The sequence below is a fragment of the Oncorhynchus nerka genome, linkage group LG6 (genome assembly GCF_034236695.1).
Source record: "Oncorhynchus nerka isolate Pitt River linkage group LG6, Oner_Uvic_2.0, whole genome shotgun sequence".
Taxonomy (NCBI): Eukaryota; Metazoa; Chordata; class Actinopteri; order Salmoniformes; family Salmonidae; genus Oncorhynchus; species Oncorhynchus nerka.
This window is the reverse complement of record NC_088401.1, coordinates 6,624,192-6,641,831: the sequence shown is the minus strand read 5'-3', so window position 1 is coordinate 6,641,831 and position 17,640 is coordinate 6,624,192.

The window sequence follows — 17,640 nt, the reverse complement described above, 5'->3', positions numbered from 1 at the left end:
AAGGAGGTGAGGAGGAGTGGAGAGAGGAAGGAGGTGAGGAGGAGTGGGTAGAGGGAGGGGGAGGTGGAGAGAGGGAGGAGGAGTGGAGAGAGGGAAGGGAGGTGGAGAGAGGAGGAGGTGAGGAGGGGTAGAGGGAAGGGAGGTGAGGAGGAGTGGAGAGAGGAAGGAGGTGAGGAGGGGTGGAGAGGGAAGGGAGGTGAGGAGGGGGGAGAGAGGGAAGGGAGGTGAGGAGGAGTGGGTAGAGGGAAGGGAGGTGAGGAGGAGTGGGAGAGGAAGGGAGGTGAGGAGGATGGAGAGAGCGAAGGGAGGTGAGGAGGGGTGGAGAGAGGGAGGGAGGTGAGGAGGAGTGGAGAGAGGAAGGAGGTGAGGAGGAGGTGGAGAGAGGGAAGGGAGGTGAGGAGGGGTGGAGAGAGGGAAGGGAGGTGAGGTGGGAGGAGAGGGTAGTGAGAGGTGAGGAGGGGTGGAGAGGGTAGTGAGAGGAGAGGAGGGGTGGAGAGGGTATTGAGAGGAGAGGAGGGGTGGAGAGGAGAGGAGGGGTGGAGAGGGTAGTGAGAGGAGAGGAGGGGTGGAGAGGGTAGTGAGAGGAGAGGAGGGGTGGAGAGGGTAGTGAGAGGAGAGGAGGGGTGGAGAGGGTAGTGAGTGGAGGGGAAGGGTGGAGAGGATAGTGAGAGGAGAGGAGGGGTGGAGAGGAGAGGTGGAGAGGGTAGTGGGAGAGGAGAGGAGGGGTGGAGAGGGTAGAGAGGAGAGGTGGGAGAGGATAGTGAGAGGAGAGGAGAGGTGGAGAGGGTAGTGAGAGGAGGGGTGGAGAGGGTAGTGAGAGGAGAGGAGGGGTGGAGAGGGTAGTGAGAGGAGAGGTGGAGTGGAGAGGGTAGTGAGAGGAGAGGAGGGGTGGAGAGGAGAGGAGGGGTGGAGAGGGTAGTGAGAGGAGAGGAGGGGTGGAGAGGGTAGTGAGAGGAGAGGTGGAGAGGAGAGGGTAGTGAGAGGAGAGGAGGGGTGGAGAGGGTAGTGAGAGGAGAGGAGAGGTGGAGAGGGTAGTGAGAAGAGGGGTGGAGAGGGTAGTGAGAGGAGGGGTGGAGAGGGTAGTGAGAGGAGAGGAGAGGTGGAGAGGGTAGTGAGAGGAGGGGTGGAGAGGGTAGTGAGAGGAGAGGAGGGTGGAGAGGTAGTGAGAGGGAGGTGGAGTGGAGAGGGTAGTGAGAGAGAGGAGGGGTGAGAGGAGAGGAGGGGTGGAGAGGGTAGTGAGAGAGGAGGGGTGGAGAGGGTAGTGAGAGGAGAGGTGGAGAGGAGAGGGTAGTGAGAGGAGACGAGGGGTGGAGAGGGTAGTGAGAGGGAGGAGAGGTGGAGAGGGTAGTGAGAGGAGGGGTGGAGAGGGTAGTGAGAGGAGGGGTGGAGAGGGTAGTGAGAGGAGAGGAGAGGAGGGGTGGAGAGGGTAGTGAGAGGAGAGGAGAGGTGGAGAGGGTAGTGAGAGGAGGGGTGGAGAGGGTAGTGAGGAGGAGGGGTGGAGAGGGTAGTGAGAGGGAGGTGGAGAGGATAGTGAGAGGAGAGGAGAGGTGGAGAGGGGTAGTGAGAAGAGGGGTGGAGAGGGTAGTGAGAGGAGGGTGGAAGGGTAGTGAGAGGAGAGGAGAGGTGGAGAGGGTAGTGAGGAGGAGGGGTGGAGAGGGTAGTGAGAGGGAGAGGAGGGGTGGAGAGGGTAGTGAGAGGAGAGGTGGAGTGGAGAGGGTAGTGAGGAGGAGAGGAGGGGGTGGAGAGGGAGGAGGGGTGGAGAAGGGTAGAGAGGAGGAGGAGGGGTGGAGAGGGTAGGAGAAGGAGAGGTGGAGAGGAGGGTAGTGAGAGGAGAGGAGGGGTGGAGAGGGTAGTGAAGGAGGAGAGGTGGAGAAGGGTAGTGAGAGGAGGGGTGGAGAGGGTAGTGAGAGGAGGGGTGGAGAGGGTAGTGAGAGGAGAGGAGAGGAGGGGTGGAGAGGGTAGTGAGAGGAGAGGAGGGGGTGGAGAGGGTAGTGAGAGGAGGGGTGGAGAGGGTAGTGAGAGGAGAGGTGGAGAGGATAGTGAGAGGAGAGGAGAGGTGGAGAGGGTAGTGAGAGGAGGGGTGGAGAGGGTAGTAGTGAGAGGAAGGTGGAGAGGGTAGTGAGAGGAGAGGTGGAGAGGATAGTGAGAGAGAGAGGAGAGGAGAGGTGGAGAGAGGGTAGTGAGAGGAGTGGAGAGAAGTGGAGGTGAGGAGTGGAGAAGGGTAGTGGGAGGAGGGGTGGAGAGGTAGTGAGAGGAAGGGGAGGGTGGAGAGGGTAGTGAGAGGAGAGGGTGGAGGGTAGTGAGAGGAGGAGTGGAGAAGGGTAGTGAGAGGAGAGGAGAGGAGGAGGGTGGAGAGGGTAGTGAGAGGAGAAAGTGGAGAGGGTGGAGAGGGTAGTAGTGAAGGGAGGAGAGAGAGGTGGAGAAGAGTAGCAGGAGAGGAGAGGAGAGGAGAGGTGGAGAGGGTAGTGAGAGAGAGGAGGGGTGGAGAGGGTAGTGAGAGGAGGAGAGGAGGTGGAGAGGGTAGTGAGAGGAGAGGAGGGGTGGAGGGGTAGTGAGAGGAGAGGTGGAGAGGTATTGAGAGGAGGAGGATAGTGAAGAGAGGAGAGGAGAGGTGGAGAGGAGAGAGAGGTGGAGAGGGTAGTGAGAGGAGAGGAGGGGTGGAGAGGGTAGTGAGAGGAGAGGTGGAGAGGAGAGGAGTAGTGAGAGGAGAGGGGTGGAGAGGGTAGTGAGAGGAGAGGAGAGGTGGAGAGGGTAGTGAGAGGAGGGGTGGAGAGGGTAGTGAGAGGAGGGGTGGAGGGTAGTGAGAGGAGAGAAGAGGAGGGGTGGAGAGGGTAGTGAGAGGAGAGGAGAGGTGGAGAGAGGTAGTGAGAGGAGGTGGAGAGGGTAGTGAGAGGAAGGGGTGAGAGAGGTAGTGAAGGAGAGGTGGAGAAGGATAGTGAGAGGAGAGGAGAGGTGGGAGAGGGTAGTGAGAGGAGGGGAAGAGAGGGTAGTGAGAGGGAGGTGGAGAGAGGGTAGTGAGAGGAGAGGTGGAGAGGATAGTGAGAGGAGAGGAGAGGTGGAGAGGGGTAGTGAGAAGAGGGGTGGAGAGGGTAGTGAGAGGAGGGGTGGAGAGGGTAGTGAGAGGAGAGGAGAGGTGGAGAGGGTAGTGAGAGGAGGGGTGGAGAGGGTAGTGAGAGGAGGGTGGAGTGGAGAGGTAGTGAGAGGAGAGGAGGGTGGAGAGGAGAGGAGGGGTGGAGAGGGTAGTGAGAGGGAGGAGGGGTGGAGAGGGTAGTGGAGGAGAGGTGGAGAGGAGAGGGTAGTGAGAGGAGAGGAGGGGTGGAGAGGGTAGTGAGAGGAGGAGAGGTGGAGAGGGTAGTGAGAGGGGTGGAGGGTAGTGAGAGGAGGGGGAGGGTAGTGGAGAGGAGAGGAGAGGAGGGGTGGAGAGGGTAGTGAGAGGAGAGGAGGGGTGGAGAGAGGTAGTGAAGGAGGGGTGGAAGGGTAGTGAGAGAGAGGTGGAGAGGATAGTGAGAGGAGAGAGGTGGAGAGGGTAGTGAGAGGAGGGGTGGAGAGAGGGTAGTGAGAGGAAGGGTGGAGAGGGTAGGGGTGGAGAGGTGGAGAGGATAGTGAGAGGAGAGGAGGTGGAGAGGGTAGAAGGAGGTGGAGAGGGTAGTGAGAGGAAGGAGGTGGAGAGGGTAGTGAGAGGAGGGGTGGAGAGGGTAGTGAGAGGAGAGGAGGTGGAGGGTAGTGAGAGGAGGGGTGGAGAAGGGTAGTGAGAGGAGGGTGGAAGAGGGTAGAGTGAGAGGAGAGGAGAGGTGGAGAGGGTAGTGAGAGGAGAGAAGGAGAGGAGAGAGGTGGAGAGGGTAGTGAGAGGAGAGGAGAGGTGGAGAGGGTAGTGAGAGGAGAGGAGAGGAGGTGGAGAGGGTAGTGAGAGGAGAGGTGGAGAGGGTAGTGAGAGGAGGGGTGGAGGGTAGAGAGGAGAGGTGGAGAGGATAGTGAGAGGAGAGGAGGAGGTGGAGAGGGTAGTGAGAGGAGGGTGGAGAGGGAGAGGAGGGTGGAGAGGGTAGTGAGAGAGAGGTGGAGAGGGATAGTGAGAGGAGAGAGAGGAGGAGAGGGTAGTGAGAGGAGGGTGGAGAGGGTAGTGAGAGGAGGGTGGAGAGGGTGAGTGAGGAGAGGAGGAGGTGGAGAGGGTAGTGAGAGGAGGGGTGAGAGGTAGTGAGAGGAGAGGGGTGGAGAGGGTAGTGAAGGAGAGGAGAGGTGGAGAGGATAGTGAGAGGGAGAGAGGTGGAGAAGGTAGTGAGAGGAGGAGGGGTGGAGAGGGTAGTGAGAGGAAGGGTGGAGAGGGTAGTGAGAGGAGAGGTGGAGAGGATAGTGAAGAGGAGAGGTGGAGAGGGTAGTGAGAGGAGGTGGAGAGGGTAGGAGAGGAGAGGAGGGGTGGAGAGGGTAGTGAGAGGAGGGTGGAGAGGGTAGTGAGAGGAGAGGAGGGGTGGAGAGGGTAGTGAGAGGAGGGGTGGAGAGGGTAGTGAGAGAGGGGGTGGAGAGGGTAGTGAGAGGAGAGGAGAGGTGGAGAGGGTGAGTGAGAGGAAGGAGAGGAGGAGGTGGAGAGGGTAGTGAGAGGAGAGGAGAGGTGGAGAGGGTAGTGAGAGGAGAGGAGAGGAGGGGTGGAGAGGGTAGTGAGAGGAGAGGAGGGGTGGAGAGGGCAGAGAGGAGGGTGGAGAGGGTAGTGAGAGAGAGGTGGAGGAGGATAGTGAGAGGAAGGAGAGGTGTGAGAGGGTAGTGGAGGAGGGGTGAACAAGGGAGGTGAGAGGAGGGGTGGAGAGGGTAGTGAGAGGAGAGGTGGAGAGGATAGTGAGAGGAGAGGAAGGAGGGTGGAGAGGGTAGTGAAGGAGAGGAGAGGAGGGGTGAGAGGAAGTGAAGGATAGGTGGAGAGGGGTAGTGAAGGAGAGGAGAGGAGAGGTGGGAGGGTAGTGAGAAGGAGGTGGGAGGGTAGTGAAGGAGTGGAGAGGGTAGTGAGAGGAGGAGAGGGAGAGGGTAGTGAGAGGAGGGTGGAGAGAGGTAGTGAGAGGAGGGGTGGAGAGGGTAGTGAGGAGGAGAGGAGAGGAGGGTGGAGAGGGTAGTGAGAGGAGGAGGAGGAGGAGGGGTGGAGAGGGTAGTGAGAGGATAGGTGGAGAGGGTAGTGAGAGGAGGTGAGGAGAGGTGGAGAGGGTAGTGAGAGGAGAGGAGGAGAGGGTGGAGAGGGTAGTGAGAGAGAGGAGAGGTGGAGAGGGTAGTGAGAGGAAAGGAGAGGAGAGGTGGAGAGGGTAGTGAGAGGAGAGGAGAGGTGAGAGGGGTAGTGAGAGGAGAGGAGAGGAGGGGGAGAAGGTAGTGAAGGAGAGGAGGGGTGGAGAGGATAGTGAGAGGAGAGGAGGGGTGAGAAGGGTAGTGAGAGGAGAGGAGGGTGTAGAGAAGGTAGTGAGTTGAGAGAGTGGGTGGAGAGAAGAGGAGAGGAGGAGAGGAGGGGTAGTGAAGGAGAGGAGGGGTGGAGAGGGTAGTGAGAGAGGAGGGGTGTAGAGGGTAGTAAAGAGGAGGAGGTGGAGTGGGAGAAGAGGAAGGGGTGAAAGAGAGGGTAGTGAGAGGAGAGGAGGGTGGAGAGGGTAGTGAGAGGAGAGGAGGGGTGAGAGGAGAGGAGGGTAGGAGGGTAAAGAGAGGTGAGGAGGAATGGAGAAGCGAAGGAAGAGTGAGGAGGTGTGAAGGAAAGGAAGGAAGAGGAGGTGAGAGGAACAGGAAGGTGAAGAGGAGAGGAGAGGAGGAGAGGGTAGTGAGAGGAGGGGTGGAGAGGGTAGTGAGAGGGAGGGTGGAGAGGGTAGTGAGAGGAGAGGAGAGGTGGAGAGGGTAGTGAGAGGAGGGTGGAGAGGGTAGTGAGAGGAGGGTGGAGAGGGTAGTGAGAAGGAGGGTGGAGAGGGTAGTGAGAGAGAAGGAGGGTGGAGAGGTAGTGAGAGGAGAGGAGGTGGAGAGGGTAGTGAGAGGAGGGTGGAGAGGGTAGTGAGAGGAGGTGGAAGGGTAGTGAGAGAGGAGAGGAGGTGGAGAGGGTAGTGAGAGGAGGAGGGAGGAGAGAGGGTAGTGAGAGGAGGGGTGGAGAGGGTAGTGAGAGGAGGAGAGAGGAAGGGTAGTGAGAGGAGGAGGGTGGAGAGGGTAGTGAGAGAGAGGAGGGGAGTGGAGAGGGAGAGAGAGGAGGGGTGGAGAGGATAGTGAGAGGAGAGAGGGAGGGAAAAAGGGGTGGAAGGAGAGGAGGGAGTGGAGAGGGTAGTGAAGGAGAGGAGAGGAAGGAGAGGGTAGTGAGAGGAGAGGAGAGGTGGAGAGGGTAGTGAGAGGAGGGGGTGGAGAGGGTAGTGAGAGGAGGGGTGGAGAGGGTAGTGAAGAGGAGGAGGAGGTGGAGAGGGTAGTGAGAGGAGAGGAGAGGTGGAGAGGGTAGTGAGGAAGGAGGAGGGGAGAGGGTAGTGAGAGGAGAGAAGGAGGGTGGAGAGGATAGTGAGAGGAGAGGAGGGGTGGAGAGGGTAGTGAAGAGGAGGGGTGGGGTAGTGAGAGGAGAGGAGAGGAGGGGTGGAGAGTGGGGTAGTGAGAGAGAGGAGGAGTGGAGAGGGTAGTGAGAGGAGGAGGAGGGATTAGGGGAGAGGAGAAGAGAGAGGAGGGGGTGGAGAGGATAGTAGTGAGGAGAGGAGAGGAAGAGGGTGGAGAGGGTAGTAGGAGGAGAAGGAGGGAGGAGAGGGTAGTGAGAGGAGAGGAGGGTGGAGAGGGTGAAGTGAGAGGAGAGGAGGGGTGGAGAGGGTAGTGAGGAGAGGAGGGGTGGAGAGGGTAGTGAGAGGAGGAAGGGTGGAGAGGGTAGTGAGAGGAGAGGAGGGGTGGAGAAGGTAGTGAGAAGAGAGGAGGAGGAGAGGGTAGTGAGAGGAGAGGAGGGTGGGAGGGTAGTGAAGAAGAGGAGAGGTGAGAGGAGGAGAGAGAGAAGTGAGAGGTGAGAGAGGTAGTGAGAGAAGGAAGGTGGAGGAGGTAGTGAGAGGAAGGAGGTGGAGAGGGTGGAGTGAGAGAAAGGTGGTGATGAGGGAGGAGAGAGAGAGGGAGGGAGGAGGGTAGTGAGAAGGAGAGGAGGGGTGGAGGGAGTGAGAGGAGGGAGGGGTGGAGAGGGTAGTGAGAGGAGAGGAGGAGGTGGAGAGGGTAGTGAGAGGAGAGGGAGTAGGAGAGGAGAGGGGGAGAGAGGAAGGAGGGTGAGAGGGTGTGAGAGGAGAGGAGAGGGAGTGAGAGGATAGTGAGAGGAGAGGAGAGGAGAGGAGGGGTGGAGAGGGTAGGAGAGGTGAGAGAGGTGGAGAGGGTAGTGAGAGGAGAGGAGGGGTGGAGAGGGTAGTGAAGAGAGGGAGGTGGAGGAGGTGGAGAAGGGTAGTGAGAGGAGAGGAGGGTGGAGAGGGTAGTGAGGAGGAGGAGAGGGTGGAGAGGGTAGTGAGAGGAGGAGGAGAGGAGAGGAGAGGAGGGTGGAGAGGGTAGTGAGAGGAGAGGAGAGGAGAGGTGGTGGAGAGGTAGTGAGAGGAGGAGAGAGGGAGTGGAGGAGAGGAGGTGGAGAGAGGGTAGTGAGAGGAGAGGAGGGGTGGAGAGGGTAGTGAGAGGGAGAGGAGGGGTGGAAGGGTAGTGAGAGGAGAGGAGGGGTGGAGAGGGTAGTGAGAGGAGAGGAGGGGTGAGAGGGTAGTGAGAGGAGGGGTGGAGAGGGTAGTGAGAAGGAAGAGTGGAGAAGGGTAGTGAGGTAGTGAGAGGAGAGGGGGTGGAGGGTAGTGAGAGGAGAGGAGGGGTGGAGAGGGTAGTGAGAGAGAGAGAGGGTGGAGAGGGTAGTGAGAGGAGAGGAGAGGGTGGAAGGGTGGAGTAGTGAGAGGAGAGGAGGGGTGGAGAGGGTAGTGAGAGGAGAGGAGGAGGGTGGAGAGGATAGTGAGAGGAGAGGAGGGTGGAGAGGGTAGTGAGAGAGGAGAGGGGTGGAGAGGGTAGTGAGAGGAGGAGAGGAGGGGTGAGAGGGTAGGAGAGGAGAGGAGGGGGGATAGTGGGAGGAGAGGAGAGGAGGGGTGGAGAGGTAGTGAGAGGAGAGGAGGGTGGAGAGGGTAGTGAGAGGAGAGGAGGGTGGAGAGGGTAGTGAGAGGAGAGGAGAGGAGGGGTGGAGAGGGTAGTGAGAGAGGGAGGGGTGGAGAGGGTAGTGAGAGGAGAAGGGAGGGGTAGTGAGAGAGGAGGAGAGGAGAGGGGGGAGAAGGATAGTGGAAGAGAGGAGGTAGAGAAGGTAGTGAGAGAGAGGAGGGGTGGAGTGAGGGTAGTGAGGAGAGGGAGAGGAGGTGGGGTGGAGAGGGTAGTGTGAGGAGAGGGGGTGGAGAGGTAGTGAGAGGAGAGAGAGGAGGGGGTGGAGAGGGTAGTGAGAGGAGAGGAGGGGTGGAGAGGGTAGTAAAGAGGAGAGAGGGTGGAGAGGGTAGTGAGAGGAGAGGAGGGGTGGAGAGGGTAGTGAGAGGAGAGGAGAGGAGGAGTGGAGGGTAGTGAGAGGGAGGGGTGGAGAGGGTAGTGAGAGGAGAGAGAGGAGAGGAGGGTGGGAGAGGGTAGTGAGAGGTGAGGTGAGGTGAGAGGGTAGTGAGAGGAGGAGGTGGAGAGGGTAGTGAGAGGAGAGGAGAGGAGGGGTGAGAGGGTAGTGAGAGGAGAGGAGAGGAGGGGTGGAGAGGGTAGTGAGGAGGAGAGAGGAGGTGGAGAGAGGGTAGAAGAGAGAGGAGAGGGGGTGGAGAGGGTAGTGAGAGGAGAGAGGAGGGGTGGAAGGGATAGTGAGAGGAGAGGAGGGGTGGAGAGGATAGTGAGAGGAGAGGAGGGTGGAGAGGGTAGTGAGAGGAGAGGAGGGGTGTAGAGGGTAGTGAGAGAGGAGGGTGGAGAGGAGAGGAGAGGAGGGGGTGGAGAGGGTAGTGAGAGGAGAGGAGAGGTGGAGAGGGTAGTGAGAGGAGAGGGGGTGGAGAGGGTAGTGAGAGGAGAGGAGGGTGGAGAGGAGAGAGGGAAGGGAGGAGGGTGGAGAAGGGTAGAGGAGAGGAGGGGTGAGAGGGTAGTGAGAGGAGAGGAGGGGTGGAGGAGGATGGAGGAGGGATGGAGAGGGTAGTGAGTGGAGGTGAGGAGGAGGGAGAGGAGAGGAAGGCTGAGGAGGTGGAGAGAGGAAGGGAGGTGAGGGGGGTGGAGAGAGAAGGAAGGGAGGTGATGAGGGGTGAAGAGAGAGAGAGGGTAGTGAGAGGAGGGGGTGGAGAGGGTAGTGAGAGGAGAGGAGGGGTGGAGAGGGTAGTGGGAGGAGGAGGAGGGTGGAGAGGGTAGTGAGAGGAGAGGAGGGGTGGAGAGGGTAGTGAGAGGGAGGAGGAAGGGGTGGAGAGGGAGTGAGAGGAGTGGAGAGAGGGAGGGGTGGAGAGGAGAGAGAGAGAGGTGGAAGGAGTAGTGAGGAGAGGAGAGAGGGTGGAGAGAAGGAGGAGGTGGAGAGGAGAGGAGGTGAGGAAGAGAGAAGTGAGGAGGGTGGAGAGGAGGAGAGGAGAGGAGGTGGAGAGGTGGAAAGGAGAGGAAGGGAGGGGTGGAAGGTAGTGAGAGGAGAGGAGAGGAGGAGGTGGATGGTAGTGAGAGGAGAGGAGAGGAGAGGAGGGGTGAGAGGGTAGTGAGAGGAAAGAGGAGGGGTGGAGAGAGGTAGTGAGGAGGGAGGAGAGGAGGGGTGGAGAGAGAAGAGAGGTGAGGAGGGGTGGAGAGGATAGTGAGAGGAGAGGGAGGGTGGAGAGGGTAGAGAGGAGAGGAGGGGTGTGTAGAGGGTAGTGAGAGGAGAGGAGGGGTGGAGAGGAGAGGGAGGAGGGGTGGAGAGGGTAGGAGAGGAGAGGAGGGGTGGAGAGGGTAGTGAGAGGAGAGGAGGGGTGGAGAGGAGAGAGAGGAGGGGTGTAAGAGGGTAGTGAGAGAGAGAGGAGGGGTGGAGAGGGTAGTGAGAGGAGAGGAGGGGTGTAGAGGGTAGTGAGAGGGAGGAGGGGTGGAGAGAGAGGGAGGAGAGGAGGAGTGAGGAGGAGAGGAGGGGTGGAGAGGGAGTGAGAGGAGAGGAGGGTAGTGAGAGGAGAGGAGGGATGGAGAGGGTAGTGAGAGGTGAGGAGGAGTGGAGAGAGCCAGTAGGAAGGAGAGGAGGTGTGGAGAGAGGAGAGGAGGTGAGGGGTGGAGAGACAGAAAGGGAGGTGAGAGGAGTGAGGGAGGAGGGGTGGAGAGGGTAGTGAGAGGAGAGGAGGGGTGAGAGGGTAGTGAGAGGAGAGGAGGTGGAGAGGGTAGTGAGAGGAGAGGAGAGGGGTGGAGAGGGTAGTGAGAGAGAGGAGGAGAGGAGGGTGGAGAGGGTAGTGAGAGGAGAGGAGGGGTGGAGAGGGTAGTGAGAGGAGAAGAGGAGGGGTGGAGAGGGCAGTGAGAGAGAGGAGAGGAGGGGTGGAGAGGGTAGAGAGGAGAGGAGGGTGGAGAGGGTAGTGAGAGGAGAGGAGGGTGGAGAGGGTAGTGAGAGGAGAGGAGAGGAGGGGTGGAGAGGTAGTGAGAGGAGGGAGGGGGAGAGGGTAGTGAGAGGAGAGGAGGAGGGGTGGAGAGGCAGTGAGAGGAGAGGAGGGTGGAGAGGGTAGTGAGAGGAGAGGAGGGGTGGAGAGGGTAGTGAGAGGAGAGGAGAGGAGGGGTGGAGAGGGTAGTGAGAGGAGAGGAGGGGGAGAGGGAGTGAGAGGAGAGGAGAGGAGAGGGTGGAGAGAGAGGAGGAGGGGTGGAGAGGGTAGTGAGAGGAGAGGGAGGGGTGAGAGGGTAGTGAGAGGAGAGGGGTGGAGAGGGTGAGGGAGAGGAGGAGAGGAGGGTGGAGGAGGGCAGTGAGAGGAGAGGTGGAGGGTAGTGAGAGGAGAGGAGAGGAGAGGAGGTGGAGAGGGAGTGAGAGGTGAGGAGAGGTGGAGGTGGAGTGAGAGGAGGAGGGGTGGAGAGGGAGTGAGAGGAGAGGAGAGGAGGGGTGGAGAGGGTGGAGAGGAGAGGAGGGGTGGAGAGGTAGTGAGTGAGAGAGGAGGGGTGGAGAGGGTAGTGAGAGGAGAGGAGAGGAGGGGGAGAGGGTAGTGAGAGGAGAGGAGGGGTGGAGAGGGTAGTGAGAGGAGAGGAGAGGAGGGGTGGAGAGGGTAGTGAGAGGAGAGGGGAGGGGTGGAGAGGATAGTGAGAGGAGAGGAGGGTGAGAGGGTAGTGAGAGGAGAGGAGAGGTGTAGAGGGTAGTGAAAGGAGAGGAGGGGAGAGGGTAGTGAGAGGAGAGGAGGGGTGGAGAGGAGAGGAGAGGAGGTGGAGAGGGTAGTGAGAGGAGAGGAGGGTGGAGAGGGTACTGAGAGGAGAGAGGAGGAGGAGAGGAGGGATGTAGAGGGTAGTGAGAGGAGGAGGAGTGGAGGGGAAGGAAGGTGAGGAGGTAGAGGGAAGGAGGAGGGAGGAGGGTGGAGAGGAAAAGGGAGGTGATGAGGAGGAAGAGAGAGTAGTGAGAGGAGGGGTGGAGAGGGTAGTGAGAGGAGGGTGGAGAGGGTAGTGAGGAGGAGGAGGTGGAGAGGGTAGTGAGAGGGGGGTGGAGAGGGTAGTGAGAGGAGGGTGGAGAGGGTAGTGGAGAGGAGAGGAGGAGAGGAGGAGGGGTGGAGAGGGTAGTGAGAGGAGAGGAGGGGTGGAGAGGGAGGAGGAGAGGAGGGGTGGATAGGGTAGTGAGAGGAGAGGAGGGAGGGTGGAGAGGGCAGTGAGAGAGGAGGAGGGGGAGAGGGTAGTGAGGAGAGGAGAGGAGGGGTGGAGAGGGTAGTGAGAGGAGAGGGAGGGGTGGTGAGAGAAGAGGGAGGAGAGGAGGGGTGGAGAGGGTAGTGAGGAGGAGAGGAGGAGGGGTGGAGAGGGAGTGAGAGGAGAGGAGAGGAGAGAGGAGTGAGGGTGGAGAAGGGTAGTGAGAGGAGAGGGAGGGGTGGAGAGGGTAGTGAGGAGGAGAGGAGAGGAGGGGTGGAGAGGATAGTGAGAGGAGGAGGAGGTGGAGAGGTGTAGTGAGAGGAGAGGAGGAGGTGGAGAGGGTAGTGAGAGGAGAGGAGTAGTGTAGTGGAAGTGAAGAGGAGAGGAGGTGGAGAGGAGAGGAGAGGAGGGGTGGAGAGGGTAGTGAGGGAGAGGAGGGGTGGAGAGGGTAGTGAGAGGAGAGGAGGGGTGGAGAGGGTAGTGAGAGGAGGGTGGAGAGGAGAGGAGAGGAGGGGTGGAGAGGGTAGTGAGAGGAAGGAGGGGTGGAGAGGGTAGTGAGAGGAGAGGAGGAAGAGGGTAGTGAGAGGTGAGGAGGGAGAGAGAGAAGGAGGTGAGGAGGTGTGGAGAGGGGAAGGGAGGTGAGGAGGGGTGGAGAGAGAAAGGAATGAGGAGGAAGAGTAGTGAGAGGAGGGGTGGAGAGGGTAGTGAGAGGAGGGGGTGGAGAGGGTAGTGAGAGGAGAGGAGGGTGGAGAGGGTAGTGAGAGAGAGGGTGGAGGGGTAGTGAGAGGAGGGTGGAGAGGGTAGTGAGAGAGAGAGGAGGGGTGGAGAGGGTAGTGAGAGGAGAGAGAGGAAGGAGAGGGTGGAGAGGGTAGTGAGGAGAGGAGAGGTGGAGAGGGTAGTGAGAGGAGGAGGAGAGAGGGTAGTGAGAGAGAAGGGTGAGAGGGAGGAGGAGAGGAGGGGTGGAGAGGGTAGTGAGAGGAAGGAGAGGGGTGGAGAGGGTAGTGAGAGGAGAGAGGAGGAGGGGTGGAGAGATAGTGAGGAGGAGGGGTGGAGAGGGTAGTGAGAGAGAGAGGAGGGTGGAGGAGGGTGGAGAGGAGAGGAAGGAGGGGTGGAGAGGGTAGTGAGGAAGGAGGAGAGGAGGGTGGAGAAGGGCAGTGAGAGGAGAGGTGGAGAGGATAGTGAGAGGAGGAGGGGTGGAGAGGGAGAGAGGAGAGGAGGGGTGGAGAGGGTAGTGAGAGGAGAGGAGGGGTGGAGAGATAGTGAGAAAGGAGAGGAGAAAGGTGGAGAGGGTAGTGAGAGGAGAGGAGAGGAGGGTGGAGAGGATAGTGAGAGGAGAGGGAGGGGTGGAGAGGCTAGTGAGAGGAAGAGGTGGAGAGGGAAAGGAGAGGGGAGGGGTGAGAGAGGGTAGTGAGAGGAGAGGAGGTGGAGAGGGTAGTGAGAGGAGAGGAGGGGTGAGAGGATAGTGGAGAGGAGGAAAGGAGGGGTGGAGAGGGTAGAGAGGAGGAGAGGAGGTGGAGAGGGTAGTGAGAGGAGAGGAGGGAGGAGGTGGTGGAGAGGTTAGTGAGAGGAGAGGAGGAGGTGGAGAGGGTAGTGAAGAGGGAGGAGGTGAGAGGGGAAAGAGAGGAGAGGAGGGTGGAGAGGGTAGTGAGAGGGAGGAGGGGGAGGTGGAGAGGGTAGTGAGAGGAGAGGAGGAGAGAGGGTAGTGAGAGGAGAGGAGAGGAGGGGTGAGAGTGATGGAGAGAGGAGAGGAGAGGTGAAGGGAGTGAGAGAGGGAGGGTGGAGAGGGTAGTGAGAGGAGGAGGGGGAGAGGGTGGAGGAGGAGAGGAGGTGGGAGGGGTGGAGAGAGGAGAGGAGAGGAGGGAGGTGGAGAGGATAGTGAGAGGGAGGAGGGGTGGAGAGGGTAGTGAGAGGAGAGGAGGGGTGGAGAGGGGTAGTGAGGAGGAGAGGAGGGTGGAGAGAGGCAGTGAGAGAGGAGAGGAGAGTGGAGGGTGGAGAGGGTAGTGAGAGGAGGAGAGAGGTGGAGAGGAGGTAGTGAGAGGAGAGGAGAGGAGAGGAGGGTGGAAGAGGGTAGTGAGAGGTGAGGAGAGGTGGAGAGGGCAGTGATGGAGAGGTGGGGTGGAGGGTAGTGAGAGGAGGAGAGGTGGGGGTGGAGAGGGTAGTGAGAGAGAGGAGGGGTGGAGGGGGTAGTGAGAGGAGAGAGAGGAGGGGTGGAGAGGTAGTGAGAGGAGAGGAGGGGTGGAGAGGGTAGTGGAGAGGAGAGGAGGAGTGGAGGGAGAGGATGTGAGGAGGAGAGGAGGGGTGGAGAGGATAGTGAGAGGAAAAGGAGTGGTGGAGAGAGGTAGTGAGAGAGAGAAGGAGGGTAGAGGGTAGTGAGAGGAGAGGAGGGGGTGGAGAGGGGTGGGAGAGGAGGGAGTGGAGGAGGAGAGGAGGGGTGGAGAGGGTAGTGAGAGGAGAGGAGGGGTGTGAGGGTAGTGAGAGGAGGAGGGGTGGAGAGGAGAGGAGAGGGGTGGAGAGGGTAGGGAGGAGAGGAGGGGTGGAGAGGGTAGTGAGAGGAGAGGAGAGAGGAGGGGTGGAGAGGGTAGTGAGAGGAGAGGAGGGGTGGAGGGTAGTGAGAGGAGGAGGGGTGGAGGGGTAGAGAGAGGAGAGGGAGGAGGTGGAGAGGTAGTGAGAGGAGGAGGAGGGTGGAGAGGGTAGTGAGAGGAGAGGAGAGGAGGGGTGGAGAGAGGTAGTGAGAGAGAGGAGGGGTGGAGAGGTTAGTGAGAGGAGAGGAGAGGAGGGTGGAGAGGGTAGTGAGGAGAGGAGGGGTGGAGAGGGTAGTGAGAGGAGGAGAGGAGGTGGAGAGGGTAGTAGGAGGAGGAGGGGTGGAGAGGTAGTGAGAGGAGAGGAGGTGGAGAGGGAGTGAGAGGGAGGAGGTAGGTGAGAGGAGAGAGGAGAGGAGGGTGGAGAGGGTAGTGAGAGGAGAGAGAGGGGTGGAGAGGATAGTGAGAGAGGAGAGGAGGGGTGGAGAGGGTAGTGAGAGGGAGGAGAGGAGGGGTGGAGAGGGTAGGAGAGGAGAGGAGGTGGAGGTAGTGAGAGAGAGAGGAGAGGAGTGGAGAGGGTAGTGAGAGGAGAGGAGGGGTGGAGAGGATAGTGAGAGGAGAGGAGGGGTGGAGAGGGTAGTGAGAGGAGAGGAGGGGTGTAGAGGGTAGTGAGAGGAGAGGAGGGGTGGAGAGGAGAGGAGAGGAGGGGTGGAGAGGGTAGTGAGAGGAGAGGAGGGGTGGAGAGGGTAGTGAGGAGAGGAGGAGGGTGGAGAGGGTAGTGAGAGGGAGGAGGGTGAGAGGAGAGGAGAGGGGAGAGGAGTGAGAGGAGAGGAGGTGGAGAGGGTAGTGAGAGGAGAGGAGGGTGGAGAGGATAGTGAGAGGAGAGGGAGGGTGGAGAGGGTAGTGAGAGGAGAGGAGGGGTGGAGAGGGTAATGAGAGGAGGAGAGGAGGGGTGGAGAGGGTAGTGAGAGGAGAGGAGTGGAGAGGGTAGTGAGAGGAGAGGAGGAGGGGTGGAGAGGGTAGTGAGAGGAGAGGAGGGGTGGAGAGGGTAGTGAGAGGAGAGGAGAGGAGGGGTGGAGAGGGTAGTGAGAGGAGAGGAGGGGTGGAGAGGGTAGTGAGAGGAGAGGAGAGGAGGGGTGGAGAGGGTAGTGAGGAGAGGAGGGTGGAGGGTAGTGAGAGGAGAGGAGGGGTGGAGAGGGTAGTGAGAGGAGAGGAGGAGGGTGGAGAGGGTAGTGAGAGGAGAGAGGGGTGGAGAGGTTAGTGAGAGGAGGAGAGGAGGTGGAGAGGGTAGTGAGAGGGAGGAGGGGTGGAGAGGGTAGTGAGAGGAGAGGAGAGGAGGGGGTGGAGGAGTAGGGAGTGGAGAGGAGAGGAGGGTGGAGAGGGTGAGAGGAGAGGAGAGGAGGGGTGGAGAGGATAGTGAGAGGAGGAGGGGTGGAGAGGGTAGTGAGGGAGGAGAGAGGGGTGAGAGGGTAGAGGAGAGGGGTGGAGAGGAGGGGTGTAGAGGGTAGTGAGAGGAGAGAGGAGGGGTGGAGGGTGGTGAGAGGAGGAGAGGAGGGGTGGAGAGGGTAGTGAGAGAGGAGAGGAGGGGTGGAGAGGGTAGTGAGAGGAGGAGGGGTGGGAGGGTAGAGAGGAGGAGTGAGAGGAGAGTGGAGAGGGAGTGAGGAGGAGGGTGGAGAGGATAGTGAGAGGAGGAGGAGGGTGGAGAGGGTAGTGAGAGGAGAGTGGAGGGGTGGAGAGGGTAGTGAGAGGAGGAGGGGTGGAGGGAGAGGAGAGGAGGGGTGGAGAGGGTAGTGAGAGGAGGAGGAGGGGTGGAGAGGGTAGTGAGAGGAGAGGAGGGTGGAGAGGGTAGTGAGAGGAGAGGAGGGTGGAGGGGAGAGGAGAGGAGGGGTGGAGAGGGTAGTGAGAGGAGAGGAGGGGTGGAGAGGGTAGTGAGAGGAGAGGAGGGGTGTAGAGGGTAGTGAGAGGAGAGGAGGGGTGGAGAGGAGAGGAGAGGAGGGGTGGAGAGGGAGTGAGGAGGAGAGGAGGGGTGGAGAGGGTAGTGAGAGAGAGAGGAGAGGAGGGTGGAGAGGATAGTGAGGGAGAGGAGGGGTGGAGAGGGTAGTGAGAGGAGAGGGGGTGGAGAGGGTAGTGAGAGAGAGAGGAGAGGAGGGGTGGAGAGGGTAGTGAGAGGAGAGGAGGGGTGGAGAGGGCAGTGAGAGGAGAGGAGAGGAGGGGTGGAGAGGGTAGTGAGAGGAGAGGAGGGTGGAGAGGGTAGTGAGAGGAGGAGAGGAGGGGTGGAGAGGGCAGTGAGAGGGAGGAGGTGGGAGGGTAGTGAGAGGAGAGAGAGGGGTGGAGAGGGTAGTGAGAGGAGAGGAGGGGTGGAGAGGGTAGTGAGAGGAGAGGAGGGGTGTAGAGGGAGTGAGAGGAGAGGAGAGGAGGTGGAGAGGGTAGTGAGAGGAGGGGTGGAGAGGTTGGTGAGAGGAGAGGAGAGGAGGGGTGGAGAGGGTGATGGAGAGGAGAGGAGGGGTGGAGAGGGTAGTGAGAGGAGAGGAGGGGTGGAGAGAGGGTAGTGAGAGGAGAGGAGGGTGGAGAGGGGAGTGAGAGGGAGGAGGGGTGGAGAGGGAGAAGGAGGGGGTGGAGAGGGGCAGGAGGAGAGAGAGGGTGGAGAGGGTAGTGAGAGGGAGAGGAGGGGTGGGAGAGGGTAGTGAGAGGTGAGGAGGAGGTGGAGAGCGAAGCGAAGGAAGGTGAGGAGGTGTGGGAGAGGGAAGGGAGGTGAGGAGGGTGGAGAGGAAAGGGGGAGGTGATGAGGGAGGAGAGAGAGAGGGTAGTGAGAGGAGGGGTGGAGAGGGTAGTGAGAGGAGAGGAGGTGGAGAGGAGAGGAGGGATGTAAGAGGGTAGTGAGGCAGGTGAGTGGAGAGAAGCGAAGGAAGGTGAGGAGGTGTGGAGAGAGGGAAGGGAGGTGAGGAGGGGTGGAGAGACGAAAGGGAGGTGATGAGGGGAGGAGAGAGAGAGGGTAGTGAGAGGAGGGGTGGAGAGGGTAGTGAGAGGAGGGGTGGAGAGGGTAGTGAGAGGAGAGGAGGGGTGGAGAGGGTAGTGAGAGGAGGGTGGAGAGGGTAGTGAGAGGAGGGTGGAGAGGGTAGTGAGAGAGGAGGAGAGGAGAGGAGGGGTGGAGAGGGTAGTGAGAGGAGAGGAGGGGTGGAGAGGGTAGTGAGAGGAGAGGAGGGGTGGAGAGGAGAGGAGGGATGTAGAGGGTAGTGAGAGGTGAGGAGGAATGGAGAGAGCGAAGGAAGGTGAGGAGGTGTGGAGAGAGGGAAGGGAGGTGAGGAGGGGTGGAGAGACGAAAGGAGGTGATGAGGGGAGGAGAGAGAGAGGGTAGTGAGAGGAGGGGTGGAGAGGGCAGGAGAGGAGGGGTGGAGAGGGTAGTGAGAGGAGAGGAGGG